Source organism: Balaenoptera musculus, chromosome 5 (genome assembly GCF_009873245.2).
Source record: "Balaenoptera musculus isolate JJ_BM4_2016_0621 chromosome 5, mBalMus1.pri.v3, whole genome shotgun sequence".
NCBI lineage: Eukaryota > Metazoa > Chordata > Mammalia > Artiodactyla > Balaenopteridae > Balaenoptera > Balaenoptera musculus.
The window spans coordinates 98,125,325-98,143,805 of NC_045789.1; positions in this window are offsets into that span (position 1 = coordinate 98,125,325).

An 18,481-nucleotide genomic window follows, 5' to 3' on the forward strand; every position below is an offset into this window, starting at 1 on the left:
ATCCAGGCAGTTGCCTGGGCCCATTCTCCTGACCACTTCAACTACCCAGATGACCCCTAGTTTACAAAGGGCCATTATAACTGTGCTCAAATCAAGACTCTCGCCAACCTTGGGAGACAGAGAGCCAGTGTCCCTCCCTGATCCTCACACCTGGATGGTGGGATGAGAGGGTGGAATATGAGATCGGGAGAGGGAATTATGTAGTCCTCTAGGTGCCTGGGCTATGGGATTTGCCACGTGTCCATCCAGAGCGTGGATGAATTGGCTGGAGAGGCCAGGGTGTGGATTTGGTCCTTGTGTCAGGCCTGCTCCTGACCCTCGTCCCTGAGTGTGTCTCTCCTGCTCTCTTGGCCCTCAGTGTTCACACCTGTGAAACAAGGACAATAGACCCTGCCTTTTCTACCTTGTAGCAGCCTTGAGGGGCTCGACTGAGATCAGGAATATGCCTTGTGAAGTGCAAATATGATGATTATACTATAACTTGATGTGAGAAGAGAACTTAGGTACTTCTATGAAAAAACACTTCTCACTAGGGCAACTTTGGTAATTGCTCTTCCTGACCAACCATTTGATTTCTGCTCAGTTTCTACCAAGCCCTTTCCAGGCGTGAGTGGAAGTGGGTATAGGGAGGATGTCAGGGATGGGGTCTTTCTGAGAGCTATACTCCCCCCTCCATGGACGTACCCCATTATGGACCCAATCTTCAAAATCAAGGACAGTGTACCCCTGTCTTTCCAGTAGGTTGCATCTGAGCTGGATTTTCCTGGGGCAGGGCTGCCTGTCCCTTTTTCCCTAGAAATCAAGATTCTCTCTACCCACTCGACCCATTCGTTAGGGTTCAGAAGTCTGGAGACTGTTATTATTCCCATCCCTAAATTTTCTCATATACTTCTTTATCAGTTCATTCTACAAATATTCCCTTAGTGCTTCCTCTGGCCCGGATACTGTGCTGGGCACTGGGAATATGAAATGGATTAAGATGAGTTCTTATGCTCCAGGAATTTACAAGCAATCCAGTCTCAGAGCTGCACATATTTCCACGTTAGTTCCCAAGGCTGTCTCGTCTCTGCTTACAAGCCTCTCAGCAAACCTTCCTCCTCTTCTCCCACCCCCTTGCAGTGTGGTAGACTAGGAAGAGATGACAGCTGAGGCAGAAAGTATAAGCTCTGCCCTCATTCCTTGCTGTGTAACCTTGGGCAAGTCACAGCCTCTCTGAGCCTATTTACTTGTCTATAAGATGAGGTCAGCAAGAGAGATCTGTGATAAGATTCAGTGAGTATTTTCTATGAACCAGACACTCTTCTAAGTGTTTTATGTCTTCATTTTACAGAGGAGACAACTGAGGCAGAGAGAAGTTCATTAACTTACCAGGTCACGAAACTAGTTGTTTGCAGAACCAAGAGTCAAGCCCAAGCTCTAGGGCTCCAAAGCCCAGGTCCCTTAACCACTGTCATATCTGGCCTCCCTAAGCTGTCCATTATCACTTGCCCTTAGGGGGCAGGTGAACAGACAAAGTACTCCATACTATAGTGCTGCTGAAATGTTTGCATGAAGAAGATGGTGACGATGAAGAACAAATTCCTTCTTCAGTAAAGGAGTGAAATTTCTCAGTCTTATTTGTTGATTGATAGGTGGATGGAAGGATAAAGGGAAGGAGGGAAGGTGAAAGAGAAAGAGAGAGTGTTAGAGTTATATACAGGGGACACAATCATGCACAGCACAGAAGTATTGCTATCCCAATTTTAAAGTTGAGGTATTGGAGGCTCAGAGAGGTGATGTGCCTTGTCCCAAGTCAGACAGTGGCAGAGCTTGTAGTTTACTCAAGAACTGTCTGATTCTGAAGCCAGTGCTCTTCTTATGTCTCTCTTAGCTCCTGGGCAGACGGGAATCAGCAATTCTTATGTACAGTTGACATTCCGTCTTCTCTCTTGTTCCCTCCTTCGTTTATCAGCAATTTGTGGGACAATTTCTGTACATTATTTATCATGGAAGCTTAACGAGAACAATCCACAATCCCTGCTTTTAGGGAGATACTATATGTAATAGATATTGATAATAATATATATAATATATACATTATTATATAATTTTGTCTTCTCTAAGAAACAAGACTTACCTAAGGAATCCCCACTTCAAATGAGGAGGACTCTGGATCCAAAGGAGAGGCTTCCTCCCTCTTCCTCCCTCTCATGCTCTCCTTTGTTAGAATCTGCATTTAAATGCTGCTTCCAGTGTCAATGGACCTGATTTGTACAATCTGAAAGTCAGTTTAGCAAAGACAAATGAACTGTCTCTTTCTACCTTCAAGGTCTCACAGTAATAGGTAAATTTACAACAGTGTTATTCCAATGTCTTTGTTGCTTAAACAGATTGACTTTTCACTATGATGTCCTAGGCAAGTTCTAAGATATCACATGTTACAAATCAGAATCAGGATGACGTATGTGACATTCACATTGGTGAAAAAATGCAAATAAAGCAGTACAGTACAAGAATGATCAAAATAAAAGACAGGTATTTTTTTTCCCCAAGGGAAACCTGTACAGACTTAACTAAAGTAAACATGTCCAGAGAAAACCTAGGGCTCAAGATAGTTAATCTTCCTTAGAGATTAAAAGGAAAACAATATCTATTTAGCCCCTATATTGTGCTAGGCAGTGAGACACTCATTTAATCCTCCCAGCAACCCTAAAATGAATATATTATTATAGAATAGAAATGGGAATTATCTGAGATGATGTAAGTAAGATGCTATGTCCATTGCCTGGCACACAGTAATTGTTCAATAGTGGTGGCCATTAATACTATTGCTTAAACCCATTCAATAGATAAGGAAGGTAAGGCTCAGAGAGATTCCACAACTTGCCTGAAAAGTTACGTAGCTAAGGGGTGGCAGAGCAGGAGTCCAACACAGACCAATCGGGCTCCAGAGATCACACATACACTTCCTGCAGTGCCATGCAGTTACCAAGTTGCATTTTTTGGAAGAAAGACAAAACTTGACTTTTCAGCTAGTGGGAAGCAGCAGCATAGCACAGGGAGATCAGCTCTGTGCTTTGTGACCACCTAGATGGGTGGTATAGGGAGGGTGGGAGGGAGATGCAAGAGGGAGGAGATATGGGGATATATGTATACATATAGCTGATTCACTTTGTTATACAGCAGCAACTAACACACCATTGTAAAGCAAGTATACTCCAATAAAGATGTTAAAAAAACACACACACAAAAAATGACCTGGAGTTCTGGTTCCCCTAGGTCAGCCCTGTTCCTGGTGTGTTTTTCTTTTTTCTCTAATTATCTAGTCTCGTTAATTAGAGGCCACCATGCAGTTCCTTTTGTAACCCCTGATTAGCTCAAAATCGTAAAGGAAACATGGGAGAAAACAGAAGATGCCACTGCCATCTGCTGCAGGTCTTTCTCGAGCCCCATGCTAACAAGTCCTTCTCTCCACTGTGACTCACACCACAATGCCTGCCCCTCCCCACCAGGCCAAGCTGGGTTATGACTCATTCTGGCTTTTGACAGGCTCAAAAGAACCATAAATTTAAACCCAGTCCTTCAAGGTCAAGGAGCACCATAGTTCTTTAAGCCTCACCATTGTTGTTGGTGCACGCCTTCTCCTTCAGCCAATGGGAACTCTGTGCCTCTGTGGGGTTTTTCCTTTCAGCTAATTGCTCCCTCCTTGGTCCCACCTTGAGAAGGCTGTCAGTAAAGGAGGCATTCCTGGGTCAGAGGTCAGGTCACAGATGCTCCAGGGCTGAGACCTCAGGTGAATTCTGGGGTTTTGCAAAAGAGAAATTGGGGAAGCCAAGTCCTCTCTTAAGTGAAGCTCATTAGGAATCCCAGCAAAAGGAGGGACCCCTTAGTGCCGTGTCATCATGGGCTACTGGGCCTGTGGCTTCATGGGCAGGTTATAATTAGCAGACAGCTCATCCTGGAGGAAAGCAGAGAATGAGCCTCGGAACTGGTCCTTCTGCCTCCGGCTTGGCTTCCCTCCAGCCTGCCTCATCATCATGTCATTCTCATGCTTAAGATCTTTAATGACTTCCTTTTAACCTCTACTTAACAAGAGGAAGAATTTTTATATAGTTTAAATGGAAAGGAATAAAACCCACTTCTCTCCCACTGCCTCCCTGCTTCACCTGCCCAGCTTCTTCTGATCTCTAAGGTTCAGCTCTGCTGTGGACTCTTCTGATTTGCTAGGCTGAGCCAGGTGCCTACTGTGTGCATTTGTTACACATCTTGGACTTCCTTCTAGCTCAGACCTTACTGCACTTCACTGTACTCTGGTTTTCTATCCTACCATCTATCTTAATACATGCAATGAGCTCTTCAAGGGACAAGACCCTATTAGCACAAGTTACATAGTAGGTGTTATAAAATAATGGGTGACATAGCAGGATGGTTGAGAAACTTACCTGTGTCTCTTTTTTGTATGACTGCAGGTTCACTGGAAATGAAGGAAAGGTACCCCTTTCTGTGTAACTGAGATCTGTATTTCCTTTGCTCTTAATAAAGGCAGTCAATAGCCTTTTTGGGCTTCAAGGTTGAAAAAAGTAAGTGAGGAACCCACTGAAGTATAGTCTAAAGTGGAGATGGGGCCTCTTCAAGGTTTGAAGCAAGTGGAGGCACAATCAGTGAGATGATTGGGTCAAGGGCATGGTTGCGGGGATGTTTAGAGAACCACTTCAACTGAAAGGTCATTGTAGCTGTCATGGTAGCCTGTGCCTAAGGGCTAAGTGCAGTGGCCTCTGGAGCCCTAACAGGGTTTCCTGTGGCTGAGCTGGTACAGAGGGAGGGGGATTGCTAGCACAACCACCCATTTGCTGGTGGCCCATGACAATTGAACAAGGACTTCTGTACAGCAACAGCAACACTAGGGACTGGAAATGAAAACTGAGGCTGTTGTCTCCTTACCACCCCACTCTCTCTCCACCATTTTCCTGGATCTAATAAGCCTTAGAATTCTTATATGATCCCAATGAGAAAGAGGGATTGGTGTGGGTATGGCTAAGATTGAATTTCTTTGATAAGTAACGGCTTTATGGAAATACTTCTACATAATGAAGATGCCTTGTGAACAAAAAGAAAATAGACCACTAGCCTTGCAAATGAATCAGCTGGAATGAGAAAGACTTCAGTCCAATAAGCATGTATGGAGACTTAGCTATAGGCTTGGGGCTGAGAATATCATGGTGGATAAGCCATGGACCCTCCCCATGATGTTCCTTTGCAATCTGTGAGGTAGACCAGATGGCCACATAATCAGGAATTTCAATATAATTTGTTGTACGTTGAGGTAGAAGGAAGCATTGAAGGGAGGGGAACGTAGCCTGGACTGGGGAGGCAGGGAAGCTTTTCTAGGATATATTGTACTTGAACTGGTCCTTGGAGGTAAATGAACTAAATTTCTGATAAAAAAGAGAAAGGGTATTCCAAACATCAAGGAGACAGTGACAGAAATTTGTATGAACTGTCCTGGGTGTGGGGACATTTATATGTACTTGGATGTTATGGGAAAATGAAATGTGTGACCTTAATGGTGGAAGATGAGGTTAGAATGTTAAATAGGTCCAGAGCCAGAGAACCCTGGACTAGATCCCAAGGATGATGGGCAGAAATCGGAGGGTTTTAAGCAGGTCAAATTTCAGCTTTAGAAACATAGAGTAATTCATGCAATGCTAGGTCTTATCATAAATAAATCCTGAAACCTCAGTGGTTTTATGCAGTGTCCATAACAAGAATAATGGTAATATGATGATGATGATGATAATGACAGCAGGTAACAGACAGTGCCTGGTATGTGCCAAGATTACTCTAAGTGCTTTACAAATATTTCTCTTAATCCTTGTAACAATGTTACAAAGTAGAATTATTATCTATTGCCATTTGACAAGCAAGAAAATTGAGTCAGAAGAGGCCTCGGATTTAAGATATAACTGATTCTGGATGTACAACACTAGAACTAACTCTAAACACATCCCTGGGAATGAACAACTCTGGGATGTGGGGGATGTGGTGGGTAGGAAAACAATCCCTGACCACTGGGAAGGGTCCTGGAAACAGAGAAAATGGCCTGGAGTGTTGAAGTGTGTGGAAACCTGGGGGAGAGAAATGGTTGACGAGTGCCATTCCTCAATATTTTGTCAAGGAAGGCACAGATACCAAATGGTTCATGCGTTGTTTCAGCCATTATTGAGCACAACTCTGTGGCAGGCTGTGGGATAGGTTCAAGGATATGCCCCCTCCCTGGCTTCCAGAAGCTTCTGTGTGATTCCAAGAAGGGCAGAGTGACAGGCAGGTAGAAATCTGTAAAAGCTTTCCTTTACTTTTCATCCATCCTATAATAAGTATAGGTCGTTTTTTTGCCTGTCCCACATTCATTTTCTTTCTTTTGATTTTCCTTTTAGGAATTACCCCTCAGCCATGTTGTGCAACACTCATAGGGTTGGCCTGAGATCCAAACCAGAGTGGTCAGGCATTCTGTCTCTAGAATTTGACTTTTGAATGGAGTGACATAGTGATGAGAAATGGTTGTAGCTGCTTCATCTAGCACTCTGAAGAGGCTTTCCTTTGGTTCCTGGAGCCTAGGGTCCTGGAGGTGCACAGCTTCTTTTCTTCATAGTCATGTGTTTTCCCATATCACATATATATATATATATATATATATATATATATATATACATACACACATACACATATAATCATATTGTGTATATATATAATCATATTGTGTATAAATGTGTATGTCTATATACGTGTTTGTGTGTGTGTATGCTTTTTTTTTTGCTTATATTGGCCAATTGTTTTCTGTTGCTTGCAACCAAAGACATTTAACTAACACATATCATTTTCTGGTATCTTTCTGCCTTGGTTTTTCTATCCGTAAAATGGGAATAGTAAAACTTACTACTTACCCTCAGGAGGTTGTGTAGATTAAAGGTATATGTCAATAAATTGCTTTCAGATGCTTGGATGAAAGTTGCTATAGAACTACAAAGTCTTCTTCTCAATTTTAGCCGTACTTTCAAAGAGGGACTTCCTTTATATACCATAAAACAGCTTTTATCCTGAGAGGATGTGTTCCTCATTTTACTGTCTCTGTAAACAGTTCAAAGATTGCTCCATACTTGCTGTGTTTCCAAAGCTACCATTCGAGATGAAAGCTCAGCTTTATTTAGCGTGAGAAGTAGCTGTGTGATACAGGGAGGTGATGTGGACATTATTGATATTGTGTGTTAGTGATAAGGAAGTTGGCTCAAATTCTCAGGTTGTTACTTTTTTGGCTTTTTAGGGTTAATACTCACATTCTTACCTCAAGTCAAAATAAAATGTAAAAACCCCACTCATTTTAGAGCAAAAAGAGTTGCATCATATAAGAGCATTTGGCAATTATGAAAGTATGTACCATAATAAAAGCTACAACACCTACAGGTTCTAGAATATTTTATGATTTTCAGAACACCTATACTTTTCCTTAGGCCAGTGTAGATTCTATAGTATCTGGCAGTTGCCAACTATACATAAGATTCCTGAGTTATTATTTTAAGTGAACCATTTTTATAATATGCAAACATTATGACAGTAATGCACACTCATCAGGGGAAATTTGGAAATGCAGAAGGGTAGAAAGATAAAGAAAATACATCAGTATTTCAACAGACTTGCTGCCTTAAAATAACAATTTATTACATTTTCATATATACCAATTTTCTTTTTCTATGTAATTATTTTATAATTATTTCCTATTAGTTGATACAATTTTATATCCTGTGGGTTTTTTTTTTTTTCTTTTCATATTACATTACAGATCTGGCAGTTATCTATTTTCACCCCAAAACTCAGTGGGTTACAATAAGAACCATTTTGATTGCTAATGAGTCCAAAGGTTTGCTGGTAGTTTCTTCAATTTCTAGTCTCATCTGGGCTTGCTCATGGGTCTGTCATCAAGTGATCCTGGCTGGGCAATCTCACTTGTTTGGGGGTTCACAGCTCTCCTACACTTGGTCTCTCATCCTCCAGGAGGTCAGCCTGGACTTGTATTTGTGATGGTGGCAAAATTCCAAGAGAGAGAGCAGAAACAGGAGAGGCTTAGGTGCAGACCAGGCCACTCATTATTGCCACCGTGGTTGTTGCCAGTGCAAGTCACACGGCCAACATGGATTCAAGGACTGGGCAAGTAGCCTCCATGGCTCCATGGGAAGGGGCTAGTCATCTGCAATGGTCAGGGATAGAAGGTGGGGTGAAGAATTGTATCTAGAGTTTGGTTTGCAGTTGCTCTCCCAGAATAACATAAGCATACTCTGTATTAATTCATAGACCTATATAATGACTTCACAGTATTACACTGAGTGACACCATCACAGACAATTTAAACATTCCCATATTTTAAGTCATTTAGGATTTTCTGCTTTGTTTGCTGCAGCACAACGAACAGTTTTGTGAGAAGCAAACCTTTCTATTTGGGGTTATTTTAAAAATCCTAATATAGAATCACAGAAGTGAATGTATTGTTTAAAAGTTTATAAATATTTTTATTGTTCTTCCTTCATTCTTCCAAAGTGCTTTGCAAGAGGCTTATACTAATTTAAATCCACATCAGTAGCATATAAGGGCTCATTTCACTGCACTGCCACCTGTATTGAATACTTAAAAAACAAATCTCTGCTGAAACAAATTAGGAACCTCCCCACCCCCAGCATTTCCTTGATGTAACTGGTGCATTTATTTAATTGCTAATAAAGAAAGAGAAGGAGGGATCCAGAGAGAAAAAGAGGTTTATATAGTCAAACAAGATTAGGAAATGCTGTATGTTGCATTCCTATCTTAGTTAATCACAACGGACACGCTCTGAAGAGTCCCACAATAAAGTAATGTGTTCAACGTTATTGCTGAGTCAGTGTTTCCTTAATTAACTTGATCACAGAACACTCATTTTTTGTATAGCATCAATTAACAACCTTAGCACAACTGTTTTGAGTGGGACATTCTTGAGTAAATGCCGCCTGGATAAAACATGGTAGTTTTTCCTCGCGGTGGGAATTTCAGATGCCCTGCAAAGGCAAGAGGGGTACCAGACACATCTGGGGCTCCTGATCATTACTAAAATCATACTAAACTTTATGAAAAAGAAATTAAACTTGTCAGTGAAAATGTTCAGCTTCTCTTTCTTCCTAATCATTCTCTTTGCAGTGATCACCCCAAGAGCTTTCAGGTTTTGTTTGAAGTGATGCATTCTTCCCTAGAAATAGCATGCTGGCATTTTTCTCTTCTTTACATTTTCACAATAAAACATATCTGACTAGTGGCTCAGAGCTTAAGGGCTGGCCCTTTTCTAGGACTTTGCAGCTCTAGATATGGTCTGCAGACCAGCAGCACCTGCACCATCTGGGAACTTGGTAACAATGCGGGGTCTCAGGTCCCACCGAGACCTCCTGAATCAGAGTCCGCGTGCCTTTTTTGAGAGATGTCTTGGTGATTCAGTGAGTGCATATTAAAGAAGTGGAAGACCCATCCAGGGGACACCCAGCTAACCTAAAGGAACTTCCCCTTCCTCCTGACCATTACTTTGTTATTCAGTCACCACCACCAGGCATGGCAGAGTCAGTAGGCATATATTATTTTCTCCCTTAAACTCTGGCCCGTGTGTGGTCACAAGCCCATTCTCCTAATGCTTTTAAGCATAGTTGAAGTTACTAGAATGAAAACAAACAGAACATACCAAATACAGAGGCAAAGCAAAGATAAATTAAAGAAGAAAAAAAAAATAGGGTTAAACCAAGTCTGGGTTCCAGGTACACAAGCCTTGATCCATTCCTAATCCTGCCTGTGGAGACTTGCTCTCTAAGTCCCAAACAGCTGGTGCAGCAGCCCAGGCCCCTTCTGTGTCCTGGCCACCTCTTTCGTCCCACCTGTCTAGTCCTGTTCCTTTCTGGAAGGAAACTTCTCACAGTTCACTGGCATACCCCGACCCCTACCACCTTTGCCCCAAAATAGGGAGATATCTTGATTATTCTGTGGTCAGGTCACTTTCTGATTTCTTGTCTCTTTCCCAGTGATTATTCTGTGGTCAAATCACTTTCTGATTCATATCAAGTATTCCCTCTCCCAACCACCCCAATCCCACCACTATTTCTCTTTAAAGAAAGTCTGCTTCAACCCAACTTACAAGGCAGTGACTTAATTGTAGCAGGTCCCTCAGTCTAATCATAGCAAATTACTCAGAATTATAAAGCACTAACTAAAGGCTTTTTATAGAGTTCTCTTACTTAGGCACTATTCAGAAGTAGTTAAAAACATGGGTCTAAAGGAGACTTCCTTATTCTGCTACTTGTTAGCTGTGTGACCTTGGACAAGTAACTGAACCTTTCTGTGCCATGATTTACTCATCTGTAAAAGGAGGAAAAGGGTAATGGTAATTCCTGTTTCTTAGAACCAGGATTGGCTGCAGTATTTGCAGGGCCTAATACTGATTGAAAATGTGGGGCACCTTGTTCAAAAGTTATGACCTTTCTGGGGTAGGAATTCAATACATGTCAGTTGTTAATAAAGCTTAGGGAAGTATGTATTATTTATCTTATTTTACAAAAGAAAGAACTGAGGATCTAGAAAATAAAACAAAACAATTTACCCAACAAGGCCGGACAACTGAGCTGCTGAGAGACATGATCGGACCTGGGTGTGCTCCCAAAGTGAATGAACAGAAATTCCTGAGAGAAGGAGCACAGGCAGGAGGAAATGGACTTATCCTGGACCCACTGGAGGTGAAGAGAGCCAGGGGCCAGGAACCCCCCCCCCATCCCTCACTGTCAAAAGAACAGCAAAGAGAGAGCTATGTATCTTATTTCTGTGACACCTGAGGACATTTACTAGGTCAAAAGCAAGACTGAGAGCCTTTGGGCTGTTGGTGAGATCCTAGCAGAACTTTTGTCTTATTTTGATCGGAAACTTAAGCCTGTGTACCATTTCTCAGGCCTATGGTTTCCTAAGACCTTGAATGACTTCATTCTAAGTGGAGAACAAGGTTCCTTCCCCCACCCCACCCATCTGGTTGGAATCTTTCCTTTCTTTGGGCTGCAATATTTCCTGGTCTCCAAAGAATAAAGATCAATCTGAAAAACTTCCTTCGGCCCAGGGTCCCAGAAATCTGCCTTATTAGTCTGGTCAAGAGTAACTGCATGTCTAACCAGGAGCTCAGAGAAGGCGATGTGTGATGAGCCAGCATATGGGGTTAACTTTCACAGTTCTCTCCCACACGGTGAGGGCACAAACACAGGTGCATTGTTTGCTCTGCTTTAGAAAATGAGTTAGGCACTTACCATGAGCAATTTTAATTCTCATGATAGCCCTGAGGGGCAGGCATGACCATTCCCACCTTACAAATGAGGAAACAAGTCACACAAGCTAGAAAGACATGGACTCAGGTTTGAATCCAGGTTACTCTGGTCATACCGTACCATTCCATAACATACCTAAACTTTTAACCACTGTACAGTGAACTTTTACAATTGAGATGTCTAATTTTATGTGTCAACGTGACTGGGCCATGGGGTACCCAGATGTTTGATTAAAAATTAATCTCAGTGTTTATGTGAGCATGTTTTGGGGTGAGATTAACATTTAAATTAGTAGTCTGAGTAAAGCAGATTGCCCTCCCTAATGTGGTTGGGCCATGTCTAAGGGGTTGAAGGCCTGAATAGAACAAAAAGGCTGACCCTCTTCCAAATAAAAGAAATTCTCCCTGCCTTTGGACTTGAACTGAAACATTGTCTCTTCCTGGATCTTGAGCCTGAGAGCCTTTGGACTGGAGCCATTGACCCTCCTGGGTCTCCAACTTGCCAACTCACCTGGGACTTGCCAGCCTCCATAATTGTATAAGCCAGTTCCTCATAATACAGGTATCTCCTACAACCTATTGGTTCTGTTTCTCAAATACAATGATATTCTAGGAATGGTGCTCAGAACTTTGGGAATCCAGGGACACAGCAAAGATAAGAAGACAGTCCCTGTTTTCAAGATGCTTACAGCGCAGAGAAGAAAATTAATAGCACAGCAGATTTACTGCTATTTGAGTTCTGAGAAGGAATTGATGGGATTGAGGAGCTAAGGGATGGGATTTAAGGCAGAAGCACCAGTGAATTTAAAGGCAGCGAGGCATAAGGGAATAATCTGATTGGGGAAATTTGTAAAAAAATCCTGAAAGGGTGAAATTGGCTGAATATTTATCAGGTTCCAGACAGGAAAACAGAAATCACATTAATTATTTTAACAACAAGCATCCACTGTGGAGGACTTGTTCAAGCAGGTATTGGAGGGCTAAGAAAGCAAAACAGAAACACTGAGGTAACAGAGATGGTCAGTGCAGGAAGCAGCAACCACCCTAAGTGCTGGGGGGCACAGGGTATCCATGGGGAATGGTTCCAGGGCCCCATAAGATATCAAGATCCTGGATGCTCAAGTCCCTAATATAAAATGGCATAGTATTTGTGCATAACCTACACATATTCTCCTGTATACTTTAAATCATCTCCAGATTACTTATAATACCTACTACGATGTAAATGCTATGTAAATAGTTGTAAATACAATGTAAATCCTATGTAAATAGTTGCTGGTGCAGCAAATTCAAGTTTTGCTTTTTGGAACTTTCTGGAATTTTTTTTTTTTTTTTTCTGAATGTTTTCCATCTGCAGTTGATTGAATCCTCTGATGTGGAACACACGGATATGGTAGGCCACTGTAATTAGAAATTAGATGGTTAAAGATGTTCCCGAGGAGCTGGGACTCAGACAGTGAAGAAGGGTTTTGCCTGGGTGCTTCTGGGACATCTGAGAGGTTACAGAAAGTCTGGTTCTGCCAGGGGAGGGCTGGAGTTGGGTAGCAGGGGCTTAGGAGAACCAACTGTTAAATTTCCAGGAATTTTTTGAGCCAATTGTTGAGACTTTTGTAGCTTGAGGTCACCCATGATGGAGTATTTATACAACAGAAATAGGCAAATGCTACTGATTTTTCTGGAGAAAATTTTCTGCACACCACTGGTTCTGGAACCGTGGAACAGGGGTGGAGACTGCAACTATGGCTGTTGCTGCTTTGGTGAAATGCTGCTGTTGAGGTGAAGAGCCAGGTCCCTTCCTTCTGGGGCTTCTAGCTTCTTTCTAGTTCCTGTGTTTGGCAGCATCTATAAGCACAGTCATCTGGCAAAGGACAATTGTAGTTTGCAGAATCCCAACCCTCACATCCCCAAAGAGGAATATAGAAGGGTCTGTTTGGACCTGAAAAACAATAGCTGAAACACAAGGGGACCAGCTCTCTGATTTCTAGGAAGCACTGTCGCATAGTGGAGATAAGAGTCTGGCCTTAAAATCACTCAAATTTGCCATGGTTCAAATGTTGGCTTTGTCCACTGCTTCAAGATCAGAGTCATATATTTAACCTCTCTGTTTTACCTTCCTCATGTACAAAATGGGGATAATCATAATACCTAGTCATAGAATGGATTAAATGTGATAATGGCTATAAGAATAATAATGGCATCCTTATCTTCTCTATCAAATCTTTGCCAAATGTCACCTTCTCAGTGAGGACTTTTCTGACCACTATTTGAAATTGCACCTCCCTTCACCCCTGCACCCAGCACTGATTATTCCCCTCCCATAACTTATTCTTTTCTAACCTTTACCATCTTATAATTTACTTACTGTCTGTCTTCCTAACTGGAAGGTGAGCTCCATGAGAGCTGAACATTTGTTCTGTTTTGTTGTCTAGCGCATAATTGCTCTTAAATAAATGTTAATTGCATAAATGAAAAATCTTGACTAGCAAATAGTATATACAAAGAAATGTTAGCCATCACTAATAAGATAAAAATTATTTTGTTAATGTTTTGGTCTTCCATAAACACACTGCCATCACAGAACCAAACTCAGTTCCATAAAATGAGATGTTAACCTACTTTGAAAGTCTCTCAATGTTGATTATAAATTATGCTGTATGTATAATAAGTTTTCAGAGAAATTATATCTTTATAAAATAAATTCTTACTATCTTAAAAAATTGTCTCTCAAGAGAACTAACTGAGCTAGATTTACCGGCCCTCAATAATAGCTTGAAATGTTTAGGGTCTTTTTTGACATCTGTTACACATCTCTCAAAACTGGCCAGTGAATTTCCTCTTTGGATATAACTTTGGTGAAACATCCTTCTTGGTCTACTTTCCTTTCAGTTGTAAAATAAAAGAAGCAGAAACAGAGCTTTCATGCCTGGAGCATGCCAGAAAGACACTTGCAACATGCAAGTACCCCCAGAGGAACTTTTTCATTTGCCCTCTTACAGCTACCAGGTAGCAGATTAGACTCTTAACATTACAGGGAAAAATTTCAGTACCTTATTTCTATGGTACAGGTAAATTTATTTATTTATTTATTATCATTTGGGTTTTTAAATTTTTTAAAGGTTATGCTCCATTTATAGTTATTACCAAATATTGGCTATATTCCCTGTGTTGTACAATATATCCTTGAGCCTATCTTACACTCAGTACTTTGTACCTCCCAGTCCCCTGCCTCATCTTGCACTTCCCCCACTTACTGGTAATCACTAGTTTGTTCTCCGTATCTGTGAGTCTGCTTCTTTTTTGTTATATTTATTAGTTTGTTGTACTTTTTAGATTCCACATATGAGTGATATCATACAGTATATGTCTTTCTCTGTCTGACTTATTTCACTTAGCATAATGCCCTCCAAGTCCATCCATGTTGCTGCAGATGGCAAAATTTCATTCTTTTTTTACAGCTAACTAGTATTCCATTGTATGTGTGTGTGTGTGTATATATATATATATATATACACACACACACAAATATATGTATGCATGTATATATACATCACATCTTCTTTATCCATTCATCTGTTGATGAACACTTAGGTTGCTTCCATATCTTGGCAATTGTAAATAATGCTGATATGAGCATTTGGGTGCATGTATCTTTTTCAATTAGTATGTTTGTCTTTTTCTGATATATACCCAGGAATGGAATTGCTGGGTCATATGATAATTCTATTTTTAGTTTTTTGAGAAACCTCCATGCTGTTTTCCACAGTGGCTGTACCAACTTACATTCCCATCAACAGTGTACAAGGGTTCCCTTTTCTCCATATCCTTGCCAACATTTGTTGTTTGTGTTCTTTTTGAGGATAGCCATTCTGACAGGTGTGAGGTGATATCTCATTGTAGTTTTGATTTACATTTCCCTGATGATTACGGATGTTGAGCATCTTTCCATATGCCTGTTGGCCATCTGCATTTCCTCTTTGGAAAAAATGTCTATTCAGTTCTTCTGCCAATTTTTTAATCAGGTTTTTTAATTTTTTTGATGTTGAGTTGTAAGAGCTGTTTATATATGTTGGATATTAATCCCTTATTGGTTATATCATTTGCACATATTTTCTACCATTCAGTAGGTTGTCTTTTCATTTTGTCAAAGGTTTCCTTTGCTGTGCAAAAGCTTTTAAGTTGAATTTGCTTCAAGTTGTTTATCTTTGCTTTTATTTCCTTTACTTTAGGAGATGGATCCAAAAAAATATTGCTGCAATTTATATCAGAGAGTGTTCAGCCTATGTTTTCCTCTAGGAGTTTTATAGTATCTGATGTTACATTTAGGTCTTTAATACATTTTGAGTTTATTTTTGCATATGATGTTAGAGAATATTCTAATTTCATTCTTTGACGTGTAACTGTCCAGTTTTCCTACCACCACTTATTGAAGAGACTGTCTTTTCTCCATTGTATATTCTTGCCTCCTTCTTCATAGATTAATTCACCATAAGTGTGCAGGTTTATTTCTGGACTCTCTTTCCTATTCCATTGATCTATGTGTCTGTTTTTGTGCCAGTACCATACAATTTTGATCACAGTAGCTTTGTAGTATAGTCTGAAGTCAGGGACTGTGATTCCTCCAGCTCTGGTCTTCTTTTTCAAGATTGTTTTGGCTATTCAGGGTCTTTTGTGTTTCCATACAAATTTTAAAATTATTTGTTCTAGTTTTGTGAAAAATGCCATTGGTATTTTGATAGGGATTGCTTTGAATCTGTAGATTGCCTTGGATAGTATGGTCATTTTAACAATATTGATTCTTCCAACCCAAGAACAGGATATATCTTTCTGTCTGTTTGTGTCATCTTCAATTTCTTTCATTAGTGTCTTGTGCTTTTTCCAAGTACAGGTCTTTTACATCCTTAGGTAGGTTTATTCCTAGATATTTTATTCTTTTTGATGTGATGGTAAATGGGATTGTTTCCTTAATTTCTCTGTCTGATACTTTGTTTTTAGTGTACAGAAATGCAACAGATTGCTGTATATTAATTTTATATCCTGCAACTTTACTGAATTCATTAATGAGCTCTAGTAGTTTTCTGGTGGTGTCTTTAGGATTTTCTATGTATAGTATCATGTCATCTGTACTAATTGATAGCTCTTTGAGGACCTACCTTAATGAATAAATCTGATTTTTATTTAAAGAGGAAACCAACCATCTCTTGACCTTTTACCGATGTGTGTATTTCTTCTCTGTGTGTCCAGTATGAAAGCATTTTGATACATGTGGGCTGCATGGTCAAGATCAAACACACCCTGGTGGTAGGGAACATTTTGACATTCCCAATGTCAACAACCTGGGCTGGGTGGATCCTTAGTCAGGGACTAAAAAAGGGGTGTGTGGCTTACGTGGACAACAAGTTTGCTCTTGTCTTCTCTTCTTGACCTGTGCTTGAAGCATCCAGGTACCTATGGGGTCATTTTCAAGTAGTGAGGGTTAAAAACAGGCTTTGTCAGTTGGGGGGGGGCAGATGACTGCTAATAGTGATGATGGCTCATGCTGATTTTTTTAAAAATAAATTTATTTATTTTACTTTATTTATTTTTGGCTTTGCTCAGTCTTCATTGCTGCGCGCGAGCTTCTCTAGTTGTGGCGAGCGGGGGCTACTCTTCGTTGCAGTGCGCATGCTTCTCATTGTGGTGGCTTCTCTTGTTGCAGAGCACAGGCCCTAGGTGCGTGGGCTTCAGTAGTTGTGGCACACGGGCTTAGTTGCTCCGCAGCATGTGGGATCTTCCCGGACCAGGGATTGAATCTGCATTGGCAGGCAGATTCTTAACCACTGAACAGCCAGGGAAGTCCTAGCTCATGCTGATTTAACACTTACTACATCCAGGCATTCTGGTCAGTGAGTGATCTCATCAACTTTCATAGCAACTCTGAAAGATCAGTAGGTGCTACCGTTGATTTTATGGACAAGAAAGTTGAGGTTTAGAGGAATTAAATGACTTTCCCAAGGTTACACATCTAGTAAGTGAATGTACTGAGATTTGAATCCTGTGATTCCCACCCTAAAGCCATACTCTCAGCTGTTTAAATAAGCCAGGGTATTTGGAATCTGTATTTCACTGATGTTAACTTTCCTTTGGTAAAGTCTTTTAGGAGGAACATTTGAATCCTGCCTCACGGTGTACACACAGAGGTGAAAGGGCCCTCTGCCCTTCCTTGGGTCACGACATGAAAGGGGAGCAATACCTCTTGAGACTAGTACAGTGGTGGTTGGGTCATTAGTGAGCTCCTCCTGGGGAAAGGCAACACTTGGGCAAGTTACTTAACCTCTCAGTTCCCGTCTTTTCTCATTGGTGAGAATATAGTACCCAACTCATGGGGATATTGTAAAATTTAAATGGAATAATGTACGTAAATAACTTAGCCCAATGCCTGGAACATGGTAAGTCCTTAACAAACTCTCAGATATTAGTAAGGAAGTGATTGGCATCTTCTTTTGCATAAGTGACTTCCCTTTCAATGAGTCTTCAGTCTTCAGGATGTCACAAACACCTTAGACAACCTCCTACAATAACATTTCCCAGGATGTATTCCCTGTACTTTGGAGCCAAAATGCTCTGTTCAAAACAAGTTCTAGGATCAATTATGTTTTGGAAATACACTTATACTTTCTTCCTCTTTGTAAATTAAATGCTATCAGAGTATTGTAATAAAAACCTTGTTAAATTTGATTTCACACAGCATTTTCTGAATGCTTTAAAAAAAGTTTAATCAAAAAAAACCTTGAGACTTTTTGGGGAGCAGTTTCAGGTTCACAGCAAAATTGTGAGGAAGATACAGAAATTTCTCACATACTCCCTGCTCCTACACGTGCATAACCTCCCCCATTATCAACATCCCCCACCAGAGTGGTACGTTTTTTACAACTGATGAACCTACACTGACACATCATACTCATTCAAAGTCCATAATTTCCCTTTGGGTTCACTCTAAAGTTATACATTCCATGGGTTTAGACAAATGTATAATGGCATGTATCCACCATTATTATATCATACAAGAATATTTTTATTACCCTAAAAATCCTCTGCTTATTCATCCTTATCCTCCACATCCCTGCAACCCCTGGAAACCACTGATTATTTTTCCCTCTCTCCATA